Below are 15055 nucleotides of genomic sequence, written 5' to 3' on the forward strand. Positions count from 1 at the left end.
TGTATTCATTTTTTTTTAAGATTAAAAAAATGAACAGTCAAGAAAAGCCATACATGATTCCATTCATATGAAACATCTGGAACAGGCAAAATCTATAGAAAGTGGATTAGTGGTTGCCAGGAGCTGGGGGTGGGAGGGAATGGGGAGTGACTGCTAATGGGTAAGGGGTTTCTTTCTGGGGTGATGAAAATGTTCTAAGGTTAAAGCATGGTGATGGTTATACAGCTGTATGAATACACTAAAAACCACTGTATTGTATCCTTTCCAGGGGTGAACTTTATGGCATGTAAATTATACCTCAATAAAGCTGTCAATATGGCTTCAAAGATTTCAAACTTGCATCAGGGTGCCGCAGGCTAAGCCCACAGGGCAAGCTTCAAGAAACAGTAATAGGGGAGAATGGAAATTCCAGGCTGGTCTGCAAGTCAAGAAACAGGTGCCCACGAGGGCAGCTAGAGTACAAGTGTCAAGAAATGTCCCCACTGCTCCTGGTCAGCAGGTGGAACTGAGCCAGTGTCAACAGAGGAAGGTACCAAAGGCACAGAGCCAGGTCCTGGGGGCCAATCTGTAGCCCACGTCAGAGCTATGCCATTGGTGTAAAGGGGGATGTGGCTTTCCAGAGCTGAGAACCAACGGCAACGCAGGTGGCTAGTTCGGTGTGAATGTAAAGGGACATTCAGGCGACATGCAGGAACCTGCCTCGAGCTCCCTCAGATTGTTGACAGAATTCATTTCCTTATGATTGTAGGCTTTCAGCTAAAGGCTACTCTGAGCTCCAAGAGGCCACCCAATGTCTTGCCAAGTGGGCTTCCCCAGTACAGACACTTACTTCATCAAGCAAGCAAGGACAGTCTCCAGAGCAAGTATGCTAGCAAGACAGGGTCTTGTATATTACACAGGCATGGGAATGACATCGTCACCTTTGCCATCTTCTATTGGTTAAAAGCAAACCGTAAGAAGAGATTACACAAAGGTATGGATGCCAGGAGTTGGGGATCCTAGTAAGGGACACACCAAAATTCTGTCTTCACAGTCCTTACAGAGAAAACATGCCCACAAGTAACCAAAATGTTAAGCAGAATGGAATGAATTCTATAGGATGATCAAGAAGGCTTCTTTACCTGTCATTTCTCTGCACTGAAATAGCTCATTGGAAGTTAAACTGCCCTGGAGGTTCCTCCTCTGTGAAATGATGAAATGCTGTCGAAGGTTCTTCTTAGCCCCCATGTCCTATGATTCCACCTGGCCCACTGTAGGTGTTCAATAGCACCTGTTCCATAAAGGAAAGGATGAAGGAATGAGCACTCGCACACATTATGGTGGGAGGTTCATGGGGCCCAGTTAGTGCTTCTCATCTTCTGTGTCCCAAGATTTACACCAAATTTTCCTGAATAAAAATGATGAAAAGGGGAAATATTAGAATGCTATGTGTTAATTGCAGGAATGGGTCATCCTCACTTCCTGGTCCCAGCATCTTTCTTTTTTTGCATGGGTTACACATTGTATCTCTTCAGTGGCTCAAAAGCCCTACTCTGCATGTTTGTGTCTTATTTTGGGGTGTCCTCCACATGGGGACCCATTTGAGAACAGAAGCCATGAGCATGGGGCCAAGAACTAAACCCTTCTCAAGTTTTTGTGAGTCCCTAACAGGGTGAGTCAGAGCCAGTGAAGGCTGCCAAATTATTGTTGTTATTGTTTGAACTGGTAAAAAATATATATGACAAACATTTAAGACCATATAAATAGTCCCCTCCCCCAGAGATCAGCACCATCATAGTTTCTTTGCACGGACAATCTATGCATATTTAAGCATCTATGTATCTATTTTGTATTGCACAAAGAGCAGCATGCATTAAATACTGCTCTGCCTGCCTTCTTTCCATTGTGATATAAATTGGAGGTTGTTGTATATCAGAACAGAAACATCTGCCTTGTTTTCTTAATGGTTGTATAATATTTCTTTGCAAGGATGTATCAGAATGTATTTAACTAGCTCTCTAATGATGGGAATTTAGATTCGGTCTAATTTTTCTCTAGTATAAATAATGCCGCAATAATAGCCCTTTGTATTTCTCATCGTGCACGTATGCATGCAGATCTTTAGGATAAATTCCTAGAAGTGGTCTTGCTGGGTGAAAGGGTGTGTGCCGTTTTCATTCTGATAGTGCCCAATCGCAGCCTGCAGGTTTCAGCTGGTACGACATCGTGACACACTCCCGGCAGGGACACAGTATGGCTGTCACAGAACATCAAAGCTGTCTGTTAGCATGTATAGCACCTACTCTCCATTTCCTCACTGGACAGAGGGAACGAAGCCGTTTGGACTGAATTTCGTGTGTGGTCTCTATTACCTCTGCACCAATGATCATATCGTCCAGCTCATTCATTTGACAATCACAGAGCTTTGAGCATACTTTTACATACCTTTACGTATCTCCAAGTACCGAACTTAGCACCTAGAGACTTCCATTAGCTCTGCTTACTGTGCTCAGCCCGCACGCACCCACCAGGCTCCACGCATGAATGCCGTTAGTCCTCCTCACAGACAAACATTCTTGTAAATCACAAGAAAATCGAGGCTTGGGGAGACTGACTCTTGCCAGAGGTCTCTCAACCCTAGAAAGTAGCAGAGTCGGGATTCAAACCCACCTCTCTACCATGGGCAAGCTCCTCCCCGGAAATTGCTCTGACCCTTGCAGGCACTCAGGAAATAACGCGAGAAGATGTTCCAGCTTATCGCAAATAACAGCTCCGCGCGAGTCCGGTTACCACGTGGTTAGTAAACTTCTCACCTGTCAGGCTTCTCCAACATTCATTTCTGGTTCCTGGCTATTTGCGTTCTACTCACAAATATTTAGGATTTGACTAAATACGGAGCGCTCCCGATAACTTCGTGATCCCTCCACTATGTGGAGACCANTCGTGATCCGTCCACTATGTGGAGACCATGTCCTGTCTTTCACGATGGCCAACTTTGGGTGCTCTTTGCTAGAAACTGCACAGTTTTACAGAATTTATTGATAAAAGTCGGCTTTACTCGGGGTCCTTTGCCCTCCAAATTATTACCGCAGTCCTGTTTTTAGTGACCGATCATCTCAAACCATTTTATGCCTACATTTACACAAATTCTTTGATGACTAACTTGCTAACTAAGACTGATTAGAAAGCAATCAGGGAACTTTGTGAAGTTGGTCCTTAAATCAAGAAATTAACATACATTTATGCATTTGTCTTTAAGTACAAACTACCAGGTACTATGATTGAAATTGTATTATGTTTAAAACCGCACACCAAAAACTCTTTTTAAGGGAACCTCAATTCTCACAAACGTATCAGCTGGGTGATAAAATCATGTACGTGATTTCACAAAGATGTGAACGGTATTTAAAATAATAGAAAAGAATTGGACATAATCTAAAAGTTCATCAATAAGTAAATGTTTAAATGGTATACGGGGTGCCTGGGTGGCTCAGTCGTTAAGCTTCTGCCTTCCACTCAGGTCTTGATCCCAGGGTCCTGCTCACTGGGGAGCCTGCTTCTCCCTCTCCCTCTGCCCCTCCCTCCCCCTCTGCCCCTCCCTCCATTTGTGCACGCGTACTCGTTCTCTGTCAAATAAATAAGATCTTTAAAAATGTATCTAATAGTGTATCTTCTAATAGAATGGCAGGCAGCCATTTAAAAGTTTACATTTCTAAATTAGGTAGAGACATAAAAAAGGGGTTTTTTTAATGTCAAGTGAAAAAACAGAATACGAACCAGTATCCATGTTGTGGAAATTATGTGAGCATATGGAAAAGGTTTGACAGAACAAGCGATCATTACATTAGCTTTGCTAGCAAAACGGTCTAGAGTTGTTTATAATTGATTAAATATTAGAATATTATACATTTTATTTATTTATTTATTTATTTATTTTTAAGGTTTTAGTTATTTATTTGAGAGAGCATGAGCGGAGGGAGAGGCAGAGTCTGGAGAGGTAGAAGCAGGCTCCCCGCTTCCCCATGTGGGGCTCGATTCCAAGACCCCAGGATCATGACCTGAATGGCAAGCAGATGCTTAACTGACAGCCATCCAGGCTCCCCGGAGTATTATACATTTTAAAGTACAAATTGAATCTTATATTATATCTAAGTGCTTAAAGGACTCGAGTCCAAGCAGTAAACCTAGGTTTTAAAGCCGCGATAAATATTGCCTCGCTCACTTGCTTGTATGAAGACCGATACAAACATTGCCGGCCACGTGACAGGAAAAAAATCTTTCTCAGGAACTTGGGCTCTGAATGGGTCTCTTAAAAAACCTGCAGAATTAGGAATTCATGACTGCCTTGTCATGCTCCCTTGGTGGCCCGTGTTTCATTACCATCATCCCGTAATCACGCCTAAACTGCCGTCCTTGATCTACACTGGCCATGTTTACCGCTGCCATCTCTCATAGAACAACGAAGACCAGCCATGGCGATGAGATGGGTCTGCCTTATAGCCACAATCTGAACGCTACTGCGCTATCTTTGTGCCTCATCTCTATTGGTTTTCAATAGTTGCAGAGGCTTTTTTCCATTATAATCCAGTTGTAAAAATCATGTCCATTTTAAATCTTTTTAGAAACCTGCAAAAAAAAAAAGGGGGGGGGTATACGCTATAATTCTAATTCCCAAATAAGAAATCTGAACTCTGTGATTCCAAGCTGCCACCCTCTGAGGGATTTTTGTAAGCCACAGAAACGACACAATTCAAAATTGCTATTTGACCCAATACAAGAAACGCAAAATAGTTAAAAGAAAAAAATCACTGGTTAATCTTGTTCAAGGCTGATAGGACATCTCTGGAATGATCCTTGGACCCATGCTACAATTATAATCTGATTCTCATCTTTTCCTTAAGGAACAGGAGTAAGGAAATTGCTGTAGCAAGACTAAGGCTGAACCACAACCATTAGTTTAAAAATGTTCATTTCAGCTACTGTGGAATCAAACACAGTTTCAAGTTCTATTTTTTGCTGAAGAATAAGAATTGGAAACCAAACTCTGATCAAGCCACGACATGATGCCAGCCTCTTGGGTTTCTAAAAATGGTTTAATCACAGCAGTGCATCCCTCAGAGTGTCTTTTAAAAAAATCTTTAAAAAAATGTTTTAAATCACCATTAATCTTACTATTTGGCAGTCTACTAAAAAATAACATATGCAAACCCTTGACCCAGCCATTCCACTCCTAAGGATATACCCAACAGAAACATACATATGTTCACGAATAAAACACGTATTAGAATAGTCACTACAGCGCTATTCAGGATAGAGCCAAACTGGAAACTACCCAAATACCCATTAACAACATAATGGCTAAATGAATACGGTACATTTATACAGTGGAACAATATATAGCAATGAAAATGACCAAATGAAATCCAACAAACGTAACACTGAGCAAAAGAAGCCACTCATGAAAGTGTCCACTATAATGATTCCATTTGTGAAAAGTTCAAAAGTAGGCAAGGCTTATCTATGCTGTAGGAGGTCAGGATGGCGGTTAGTGACACTGGAGGAAGATCAGTGACTGGGAGGGGACTTAGGGGGGTGCTTTGGGAGGGTGCCTGGCTAGCTCGGTAGGTGGAGCATAAGACTCTTGATCTCAGGGTTGTGAATTTAAGCCCCATGTTGGGTGTAGAGATTACTTTAAAAGTGGGGAGGGGAGGCTTTGGGGTATTGGTAATCTATTTCTTGGTCTGGTGCTGATTACATGGATATGTTTCGTTTGCAAAAATTCATTAAGCTACACACATATGGTTGGTATATTTTCTGTATTTCTATTATATTTCATTAAAGAGTTTAAAAATAAAAATATTTTAAAAATACACCCTCACCTACCTCACCCTCCAAAAGAATAATCCAAGTAACTTCATTAAAGTTGAGTTTCACATGTTTTGGAAACAGAGCTTAAAACACATTAAATGAAAACATCAGAGGCTGTGTTTGAATTTTATAACAGAATGAACCTATCAATCCACAAAGAGAGAAATCTGGATGAAGTAGTAAAAATGAGAAAGGAGAGGGTTTCTCTGTCAATAGTGGGTCATGCTCTGCAGAGGGACAAAGGCAAGGACAGGACCAGACAAAAGCAGGGAGATAAAGACCCAAAGCCTGAGAAATTAGAGTGAGCCCATGGCGGATTTGAAATCAACAAAGAGGCTGCCTGTCAGTGGACGCGGAGGTGACACAAAGATGGCATGGCTGAGTACTGGGCACTGATGATGTGTGGGAGACACATTCACAGGGAGCTGAGGCCGCGACAGACCCAAAAAACTTTGCTGAGCTGTGAAAATGCACAGGTGTTGGGGGTGGGGAGTGACACCACGCTCAATGCAAAAGGCAGATACTCTTCTTTTTCTAAGGGAATCTAGTCATTCATAAAACCTCAACCACACTTGAGCCAAATGATTTTAAGTTTAAATGGGGAGCCAGGGGTCTCAATGACTGGAAAATCCTGGAAAATATCATCAAAATCATTCAGCCATTCTTTCAATATTATTGAATGCTCACTCGGAGCCGTATTTCGTGCTGGAAGCTACGTGGACCAAAAAGCAGGTCCAAATACTATTTGAAGTAAGGCGAGGAGAATCATTTTGTAATGGAATAGCCCATTGCAAAATTCTTTTGTTTACTGTAAACTTTACACCCACCAGCTAAGGTTCTTAGCTTGGAGTAGTGTTCAAAAGCATAGACTCTGTGGTGGTTGGTTTTTGATGTTAACTTGGCTAGGCTCTTGTACCTGGTTATTCAATCGGACACTCACCTATAGACGTTGCTGGGAAGGTATTTGGTAGATATGGTTAACATCTATCATCAGTTGACTTTAAGTAAAAGAGATTTTCCTCATTAATATGGGTTGGTCTCATACAATCAGTTGAAAGGCCTTAAGAGAAAAACCGAGGTTTCCCTTAAGAAGAAATTCTGCCTTAAGACCCTCAACATCAGGGGTGCTGGGGGGCTCAGTCGGTGAAGCACCTGACTCTTGATTTCAGCTCACGTCAGGAGCTTAGGATCGTGAGATCGAGCCCCAAGTCAGTCTCTGCACTGAGTGTGGAACCTACTTAAGATTCTGTCTCTCCCTCTACCCTCTCCTCCCCTCTCTCTACCTCTCTCTCTAAAAAAAAAAAAAAAAAAAAAAAAAGGAGGNCCTCAACATCAGCTCCTGGCTGAGAGTTTCCAGCCTGTTGGCCTACTGTATACCTATCAGACTTGGCACATTCTATAATCGTGTAGGCCAATCCTTATTGGTTCTGTTTCTCTGGAGAACCCTGACTTACACAGACTCTAAGCAGACTCCTCGGGTTTGAAACTTGGCTCTGCCACTGCTCTAGCTGGGTCATTTCTGTACCTCTGTTATTTCAACTGTAAATGGGGGATAATAACAGTACTTAACTCATAGGACCTAGAACAACCCCTAGCACGGAGTAAATGCTTTGAAAACATTTGTTAAATAAGTCATTCTGTGGTGCCGAGTTTATTTCTTAGCTGAAAAATCCGAGATATTTTTATTCCCAACAAATTGCCATCAACCAAACATGACCGCTCTTTCCCACACGAAAACCAGAACAACCTCGGGGGAGCAGCACCTTGCTGGTTACAGGTGTCTAATTATTCTTTTAGATGGTGTAGGAGCAGGTGAGATGCCAGGCCAGCTCCACACATGGTGATGATTTGGCAAAGCGGGAATCAGAGCACTTCTGGAACATTCTTAACTGCAAGTTCTCAGCTGCTGACAACAGCTGTGCTTAAAGAGGCTCAGACTCAGCACAGAGCTATTCCTACTATTTGCAAGGGTGGCAGTTCATAAGGGGGTCCTAATTATTCTTTCTGTTCCCACTGTAGATACCCCACAGCAGCCTGCCCTGGCCCCTTGCAATGAAAGATTAAATGGAGAAAAAAATTAACAAAAAAAGAGGAACCTGTCTGGCTCAGTCAGTAGAGCATTCGACTCTTGATCTCAGGGTTGTGAGCTGAGCCTCACGTTGGGCACAGAGATTACTTTAAAAATCAGAAAAAAAGATGAAATGGGGAATCTAAATGCTGTTTTTGTGGACTTATTCTGGGGGAGATTGTGAAGATGGTGATAACTAAGATTTGTTGAGCACTTACTAGGTGCCAGGCACTACTCTCAATGCTATATAAACAATAACTCAGATAATCCTCATCGTATAGATGAAGAAACCGAGTCCCCAAGAGAAAAGTAATTCGCCTAAGGACAGACGGACAGGAAGTGCAGAGTGGGTATTTGGCCTCTGGTTTTCTGGCTCAGGCCCAGGCTGTCCCTCCGTTACCTCTGAGTCTGGATTGTAAGAAGAGGGTCCAGGCAGGAGCACAGGAACAAGGGCCAAACTAGGCTGACTGATGGGAGGGTATAAGGGGGGCACCTTGGTGGCTCAGTTGGTTAAGTGTCTGACCTCTGTTCAGGTCATGATCTCAGGGTCCTGGGATCGAGCCTGGCTTCGGGGCTCCACGCTCAGTGGGGAGTCTGCTTGTCCCTCCCCCACACCTGGCTCTCTCTCTCTCAAATAAGTAAATACAATCTTTCAAAAATGGGAGAGCACGAGGGCTCAGATTCTACAGTTAAATTTATTTCTTTTAAGTTAAACAAGTTTCAAAGACTGAAATAGAAGAAATCATAAATATCCCTTCGTGAATTTCTCTTGTTAAAGTATATAATGTGTTTGCTTTATACAAAAATATCAAATTTCATTAAAGATTCATACGACAGCATTTGAACTTTTCTTTCATCTTCATAATAAAAAATTTAAGGCAGGCGCCTGGGTGGCTCAGTTTGTTGAGTGACCAACTCTTGGTTTTGGCTCAGGTCATGATCTCAGGGTTGTGAGATCTGCCTGGCCTGGGGTTCCCTGCTCAGCACAGAGTCTGCTTGAGATTCTCTTCCTCTGCCCCTCCCCCCACTCGAGCTCAAGCTCTCTCTGAAATTAATTAAATTAAAAAAAAATTTAAGGTAAAGTGATTCTGAAATTATTTCTTTTATTCACTAACAGTGCAATAAAATCAAACACCTTTCTTGTTATTCTCATTCGATTTCACATTATGCCAACTTCTTCCTACAGGTTTTCACACTGACAAAGATTTTCTGTATTATTGTTCCCCTATAGGATCCTGTGAACTAAGTCTTACAAGACTTTTCTGAGATTCTTATAGCTCAGAAAACAAAAAAGAACAGGAACAGATTCTATCAGAATCTGATAGAATATTGTTCATTGTTTTCTAATAATAACGACTTCTCTGGTTCTGTATAATTATCTAAATGCTAGTTTACCCCAGAGAGGTGTCCAGTTGTGACGACCTTTGGCTTCCAGTTCCCTGGAGCTAATGTAGGATCATGCTGAATCCTGGGTCAGAGGAGCTGTTATTAAGAAGGGAAAATTCCCAGATATCCATGGGAGAAGAGCAGAGAGAGGTGGGGGTATACCACAGATGGAGCCTATACCAAGTCCCCAAACTCAGCTGTGGCCAATTCTGTACACTTGCCTTGCTGCATGGCTGTTCCCATAGGTGGAAACACCCAGTGCATTCAGCATATTGAAACTATCCTGGCTTACATCTCCATCTTGGAGAGGTTATGCTGAAAACAGCCAGGTTTTCATGCCCAAGACATCTTTTTTTTTTTTTAAGATTTTATTTATTTATTTATTTTAGAGAGAGAGAGAGCACGCACACACAGACAGGGAGATGGAGCAGAGGGGGAGGAAGAGGGCGGGGGAAAGAATCTCAAGCGGACTCATGCTGAGCATGGAGCCCAACGCTGGGCTCAATCCCATGACCCACTGGAGATTACGACCTGAGCAAAACCAGAAGCCGGATACTCAACCAACTGAGCCACCCAGGCGCCCCCAAGAGTATCTTGTATATATACCGCCTAGCTGAGGTCCCCAAGGTCAGGGAGATGGGAGATAACAATGGCACCCCAGAATTCTGGGATCACCTGCCTCTCCCTTCTGGGCTCTGTCTCCCAGACATTTTCATAGGAGGTAGGAGGGGGATGTTGCTTTCTTTCCATCTTCCCTGTAGAAATGGGCTGGTCCTACTGGCATTCCTCATCTACAGACTCCCCGGGAGGAAAATATTGGGTTGGATGTTCACACAGTGCTTGACAGGATTACACCCTTAAACAAATCCATCAAATTCTTTCAAAAAGAATAAACCAACAAAACATTCCTTCCTGAAACTTTTCCCCTTGGGTAATGACATAAAAATATTTCCTACTGGAGCTTTTTCATGAGAGAAAACCTTCATGTCGGATTCTAGGTTTTCTAATATTGAGATTCCTGGTTTGCGTCTACTCTAGAGATAGACAGGTCTAGTCTATTAACTTAGCTTGAAACAGCCAATGAACAACATTCCAGCTAAGCCTCTCAGACCAGGTTTGTAAATTCTGAGAGGCACCGCCTCAAAACACCATCCTTGAAAACCAGCAAGATATAGTCTACTTGCTTTCCTGTGGCCACTCGGTATAGTCCAGAGAGGAGGCCTTCAGGTTAGCAACTATCGTTCTGGGCAAGAGCCAACAGTGACATCACAGCTTTATGCATCACCCTTATGCATCAACCTGGTTAATGGGTTTCAAGGCTAGACAGAGCCAAAGGCTCATCATTAAACTGAATGGCAAATATAAGTCACAATGATTAGTCCTGTGATGCTCTGTCTTATGCATGCTTCCTTCGCTCTTGGAATAAAAATGCTTCTGCCTTGCCCTCCCTCCCCACCTTTTTGTTACATGAACGGAAATTTAAAAGTATAAACCTTATGCTAAAGAGTCACGTTTAATATAAGCTAAACAATGATCAAAGAAAACCTCTAAACCAGAATTTAAAGATTGGGCAAGCCTTTCACATGTCAAGATGCTGCAGGCTGTCATGAAAGATGCTTACACAGCCAGCAAGACTATGAGTGCACGGAAAGCTCTGCTGAATCCCTGTTTTGTGTTTCCATTTCTGTTCATCTGCTTTCCCATGGGCAAGCAGCCACCTCCTATCACAGAGCCATCCCGGTCTTAGGTCAGCAGACAATATGGGCAAAATCTGCAAAGGATGGACACTCTGGCTTGGGTGTGGTCACTGGCAATGGGAAGCTTTGGTCCCCCCCACCCCCGCCCCAGGCAGGCTCTAAAAACCAGGAGCCGCACCCTTGGTGGGTAATCTACAAAACCACTTCTCCGAATTTTAGCACACAATCGGCACCAACCCTGACTGCTCCCTCTCTGAACACACAGCAGACCTTAGACAAGGCCAGCCTCGGCAGACAAAGCCCACGGTTCAGGAGCTCGCCCTGCCCCGAGCCAACCTCCAGGTCGTCTCAGGGCCACCACTCCACGTCTGGGCTGCTGGTCAACAGCAAGGGGCAGGCGGCGGCGCCGCGGCCAGCAGGTACCAAAGCCGGTGGCGGCGGCTTTCTGCCGCCCCCCCCCTTCTGGGGTGACGTGCGACTCATACCAGGGAATTAACAGCGGGGCTTGATGCCCCAACACAAACCCCAAAAGACGAGAGCATGCCCTGAGATTTCTACGGGAGCATTTTTGGCACCAGAAAACTGCACACTCGAGTTCTGGGGCGGGGGGGGCCCTCGTTCGGGGTCGGGTGGATTCCAGTGCCGGCTATTGTTCTCCCGGTCTCTCCGGCGGGAGACGTCCCCCGTCTCGCCTCCCAGCCAGCATCTGCCACTGGACCAAGCCTTTCAGCTCCGAGAAGAAAGGGGTGTGCCTGCGGCGCTGCGGATTATCGCAAAACCTGAAGCGAGTCCCTACGGGCTGTGTCAGGCCCGGAGACAAAGCTCCTGGTGGGGACAGCTCAGCCCAGTCTCGGATCCGCCATCCCGGGTCTGTCCCCGGTCCAAGGGCCACGCCCAGCTGGCCACGGGGACCGCCAGGCTCCACATCGCGAGCCGAGGGTCTTCAGGCCCGAGACCCGCCTCCCAGCGCCCTCCCCTCCGTTCGCCGGAGACCTTCCTCCCCTGGGAGACCTCCCTCCCCAGAGAGACCCTCCCCCGGCCTGCGCGGGTCTCCTCCTCCCAGGCGTCTACCCTCCTCAAACCCCGGCGGTCTCCACCCTCCAGCATCTCTCCTCCCATCCTCATTCTTCATCAGCCCCAGACTCGCCCCGCCTCGCGCCACCTGCACCGCACTCCTTCCCTCCCTCTTCAGACCCGCCCCACGCCCCCTCTCTTTCCTCTTCAAACCCTGGTCTCCACTTCCCCCTCCACGCAGACCCAGTCCACCTGTCCCCACCCAGCTTCCCCATCTCAGCTTCTCTCTGGCTCAGGCTCTTGCCCCTCCCCAGGCCTGGGGCGTCGATGTCTGTCGCCCGCCAAGATCGATGCTGCGGGGAGAGCTCCCTCACTGGGCTCCAGCGAAGGGACCCAGCTCGGCGTTCGCTCTGGGCCGGGCAGCCACAGGCGGCCTTTGTGGTTCAGGCAGGTGCCTCGGAGGCGGCAGGCGAATCGTCTTTAGGCGACCGCTGCGTTAGCCAGACGGGTGGAACGGGCCGTCGGGTCCGGTCCAGGCTGAGCAAATCCCAACCCGCAGGCGAGACAGACGCAGGGTGTCGTACGGGTGGTAGTAGGGGGCCAGAGGCAGCGACGATCTAGGGACTCGGGCATGACGGGCCCGCAGCCAGGGAAGCCCCCGCCCAGTCTTCCAGCCATTCACTGCACCTCGACGAGCGAGGTTAGGCGCCTACTGTGTGCCAAGAGTGAAATCCCTTCGACCAAGCCGTCTCCTCACCCCAGTTCTTTGCAATCCCTCGGGCACACATGAAACGCCTACTATGAGCAAGGCACTGCACGGCGCTCTGTGGGCGTACAAAGAGCGCCCGAGTCGGGCCCCAGTTTAGCCCTGTCGGCCGCCCCAATCCCAAACCACACCTCCCGCCGCGTCTCCTGCGGCCGGGCCCCTAGGCGCACCCCTGTCCCTGCCCTTTTGTGCGCCTCCCAGAGAAACAGAGGCCGTGAGAAGGATGTCCCAGCCCGGGAAGAATAAGTCCACCGCCCGCCCCGCCATCACGCACTCCTCCGGGATGCTGCGGCTGCGAGGGTCCGTCGGTCGGTCCGTCTCTCCTCGGTCTCGCCGCGGCGCGGGAGCTGCTGGTGCTCGGGGCGGCGGCGGCTGCACGCGCGCTCGCTCGATCGCCGCCTTGGCGCGCGGGGCGCTGGAGTCGGAAGCCGGGAGCTGGGGAGGGGACGTGGGTGGGGGCTGGAGGCGGCCTCGGCCAATCACCGACCCGACGCCTCCTCCCCAGTGCTCCCCACCTCGCGCTAGCAGGTTAGGGGGAGGCGGGGACAGGCGGCGCCCCGCATCTTCGCCGCCGCCCGCGGCCGCCGCCTTGGAACTACAACTCCCAACAGGCCCTGCTGTAGGGCCGGGGTCCGAGAGGGGAAGGACAGTGAGGCCCGAGAACCCGCCGACCCCCCTGGCGCCCTTCTCCGCGTTCCTTTGGGTTTCCATGGTGACTCACGACACTTCACAAAGCCCCAGCGCTGGGACGCGCTGATGCACGAGTCCCCTGGGAGGGCTACGGGGCGGGTCCCGAGGACACACCACCTCCCCTCCCCCTGCAGGACCCCACCCGAGGGGCTGAAACAATGCCCCGGACGCCTCACCCGGCTGCTGCCGGGCCTGCCCTTTGCCGCCTGGTTCCCTCCAAGACCCAGTACGACACCTTGAAGTGGGCGCTCCGCGAGTCCACAGGATGGAGAGGGCGGGGTGGTCGTTACAGCAAAATGTTCTGACGTACAGTACATAGTGGACGGCCACTCAGGGCCAAGTAAGTTCGCCTCTGTCCCCTCTGGGGGCTCGAACCCCGAGTTCATTCTCTGGGCTGCTCTGAGCTAGAGCTTCTCCATCCCGAGCTCTCAGGTCCAGCTGCCTGCCCTACTCCTGACACCACCTTTCAGGACATGGTGAAGTCTCTGGAAATGTTCTATAACTCAATTTACACTCATCTTTTTTTCCTCACGTTTTAAACACATAATTTAACTAAATCAACAAATCTAAAAAAGGAGAGGGTGGATCGTCAGGCCTTTGTACCACGTACCTAAACCCGTCAAGCCTTTACTGTAATCTTTTATTTTATGTAGTGGAAATAGCTCAGATAGGGTTTAGTAACTTGCCGCTTTTCACTTAATGTCACTTCAAATGCGTTCCTATTGATTAAAATGCACCATTGAGTCCTCACCTCCAACCCCATCCCAGGGTCCCCTCCCGGAAACCCCAGTGGGTTACTGCAGAAACCCCTCTCTTCCCAGCTGGAGAGAAGGGGTGAAGTTCCCAGCTGCCTGCACTGCACAGTCACCACAGAGAGGTAGTTCACACCTCTCTTCAAGTTATTTTCAACCAAAATGGCGCTTCACTACCTCCCCCCCCCCCGTACCCCCCTGATCCTCTCAGCAAAACCTATTGGGGCTGCAGGCCCGCAGAGCCTGCAAAGTGAGGTGTCCATGGACCACTTTCACTGCCATCATTTGCAGTGGGCTCAGGGTCGGGAGCAGGCCAGGCTGGCAGTTAGGGATTGCACTGCTAGATACCCACATGGGGTCTCTGCTTCTCCAGGGAGGAAGGTTTACTATTCTGGCCCCTGCCCCTCGCATCCTGAGTTTATGCAAGGGGCCCCCAAATGAGCTTAGGGCTTACACCAAAGCATCCCCAGCGAGCCCAGGATGTGACTGTGAAAACTTGGGGTAGGGGGAGTAGCTTGATCTCCCACTGCTCCAGCTTGGGGCAANTGGGGCACTGCCCTAGGGATTCACAGGCTGGCCAGGCTCTGCAGAGACCCATGGATTTCGGCAAAATGGATTGAGCCTCAGGGAGGTGGAGTGAAGCCCCCTACAGGCTGGCAATAGCGGGATCCCTGGCCAGGACCTTCCTTGGAAGCTGCACTTTTTGCCTAAGGGAGAGGGAGTCCTCTAGTGGAAGAAACATTTTCTGCAGCCTGCAGACCTCAAAATTTGGACTCTGCTTTCCTGGGTCTACTTCGCTTGGTAAGAGAAAGAGCAGCCTTGAGGTCATCTGTCT

General features: G+C 47.8%; 1 protein-coding gene across 2 annotated transcripts in view; it reads right to left on the reverse strand.

Moving 5' to 3' along the window:
- The window catches only part of DPYSL5 (dihydropyrimidinase like 5), an 87231-nt gene extending 73965 nt beyond the window's left edge, over positions 1-13266 (reverse strand). The window contains exons 1-2 of one of the 2 annotated variants that reach the window (XM_034659771.1): positions 13053-13266; positions 1122-1270 (exon numbers count right to left, since the gene is read on the reverse strand). The gene's annotated coding sequence lies outside the window, so the exon portion shown is untranslated. The remainder of the gene's footprint in view (positions 1-1121; positions 1271-13052) is intronic. The other variant, XM_011234994.3, reaches the window with a different exon arrangement.
- Positions 13267-15055: the final 1789 nt, after the last annotated feature.

The sequence above is a fragment of the Ailuropoda melanoleuca genome, chromosome 4 (assembly GCF_002007445.2).
Source record: "Ailuropoda melanoleuca isolate Jingjing chromosome 4, ASM200744v2, whole genome shotgun sequence".
NCBI classification, from domain to species: domain Eukaryota; kingdom Metazoa; phylum Chordata; class Mammalia; order Carnivora; family Ursidae; genus Ailuropoda; species Ailuropoda melanoleuca.